Here is a 2,221-nt window from a genome sequence, read left to right as displayed (position 1 = left end):
AAGCATCAAAATATTCATCTTCCTATCCTAAAATTGTGCCAGAAATTCTCTTAACTGAGGATTGTGAAAGAAAACGAAACATTGACTATTGTGTGCCCTATGGAGCACTTTATTCTCCGTGGAGTCTGCATTCCACTGTGGCTGAGGAAAGGGGCACTTTGTCTTTGTAATTTAGACTCTAATTTGGGCTGTGATAGGGTGACACTAAGTGGCTGAAAAGAGAAAGTCTTAGTCAATGGCAATCAAAATATGAACAAAAAATTGCATTTGTAACATTTATGATTCCCAGGCAACAACTTGAGGAAATTATAGTCATAGTAACTCAGGATCATTAAATTCACTTCCTTTCTGCATAGCCTAAGATCATTATAAATGGATGATAAAAACCAATGGAAATTGAATCAAGTTAGGAATACAAGATTGTTTTCCTTTTAAATTAAACAAACAAAAACAATGTGTTGTGCTGTTGCTTTCCCTGATTCAGAGGAACAGTTTTTTCCTGTGCTTGTATTATCAATACTAATTTTGCTTTTTATTTTATAAAATATTTAATGCATTGTCAATAGATACAGTTATGTATACATATAATACATTGTATATTAATATTGGTTTTGGAGTCCTTCAAAAAATTCTCTTAGGAGGTGGAAGGAAATATTTTTCCTTCTGACCACTGGCTTTGTATTCATTTTTTTTTTCAATTATTTCATTTAGATCTTTTAGACCTAATTAAAATTAAAAACTATATTTTTATCCATTAAAAATTAAAGGAATCAAAGAATTAAAATTAAAGAAATAAAAATTAAGAGAGTCCAACATCCATCCATTTATTTGTTCATTAAAACATTTTAGATTGAATCACATAAAATTATCACTTTTTGTTGAGCAATAATGGTTGCATATTGGTAATTACATGTTACACAAACCCCTATTTATAAGTACTTTTAGGTGACGGTAGTAGATAGATGGTATCTACATTTATGAAATCCTAAAAGGAGCTCTGGTAGCATAGTGGTTACAAATTGGGCTGCAAACCTCAAGGTCAGCAGTTCAAAACTACCAGCTGTTCCGCAGGAGAACGATTTCTGCTCCTATAAAGATTTACAACCTCAGAAACCCTGTACAGGGTCACTATGAGTTGGAACCGACTCCATGGCACATAACAACAACAACAATCCTCTAGTCTAATACTAAAGAAATGCCAGTGGGGAAGCCTATTTTGCCTTTGGATCATTCTCAGGAAATGCAAAACTTCTTTCTTACATTGAATAGAAATCTTTCTTTTTGGATCTTCGGCACTGTGCAATAATGTACTGGACCGCAAGTTTGTTTTGAACCACTCAGCAGTTCAAACACACCAGCTGATCCTCGGAAGCTCTCTACAGGGTTGCTATGATTCAGAACAGACTTGAAGGCACTTAACAGTAACAACACATTGATTCTAGAGCTGGATTTGAAACCACACAAAATGAATCTACTTTGTTTTATGCATGAGTACTCTTCAGATTCTAGGAGCCCAGGTGGTACAATGATTAAGTGTTTAGTTGCTAACTGAAAGCTCTGTACCCACCAGTGACTCCAAGGGAGGAAAGACCTGGATCTGCTTTCATAAATATGTACAGTCTAGGATATAGTAGGGGACAGTTCTGTACTTATTTCCTCATTTTTAACTTTCCTTTGTCTGGTTAAAATCTTCATTGCTTCACCTGAAATGTGGTAGTCCCAAATTGGCATATGCATATGGAGTCCTGGTGTGACGCTGTGGGTTAATGGCCAGACAGCAAAGCTGTTTGAACTCCAAGGTTGGCAGTTCAAGCTCACCCGTCACTTCTGGGAAATCCTACACAGGGTCACTATGGGTTGGAACCAATTTGACAGCACTTAACACCAACAATTCTATCCTTTCTGAACTTCTATAACCTCCCTCTCTACTGACTTTCTTTCTTGTCGTTCATTTGCTCCTCAGCTTTTCTTGATTCTTCTTTACTCAACCCTTCCTTGTCAGGCTTCTTAGTAGCAGCTTACCTAGCAACAGCTCACTAAAGGGAACTGATACGACACTCTGTACCTTGACTTCATGTTCGGTAAGGTGGAGGGGCAGAGAAAAAGAGGAAGACCACAAATGAGATGGATTGGCCAGGTGGCAGCATCAAGGGACTCAAGCGTGGCAATAGTAGTGAGGTTGGCCCAGGATCAGGCAGTGTTTCGCTCTGCTGTGCATAAG

Source organism: Chrysochloris asiatica, unplaced genomic scaffold (assembly GCF_000296735.1).
Source record: "Chrysochloris asiatica unplaced genomic scaffold, ChrAsi1.0 scaffold00177, whole genome shotgun sequence".
Lineage (NCBI taxonomy): Eukaryota > Metazoa > Chordata > Mammalia > Afrosoricida > Chrysochloridae > Chrysochloris > Chrysochloris asiatica.
The sequence above is the reverse complement of the archived record's forward strand: the minus strand, read 5'-3'. Positions refer to the sequence as shown.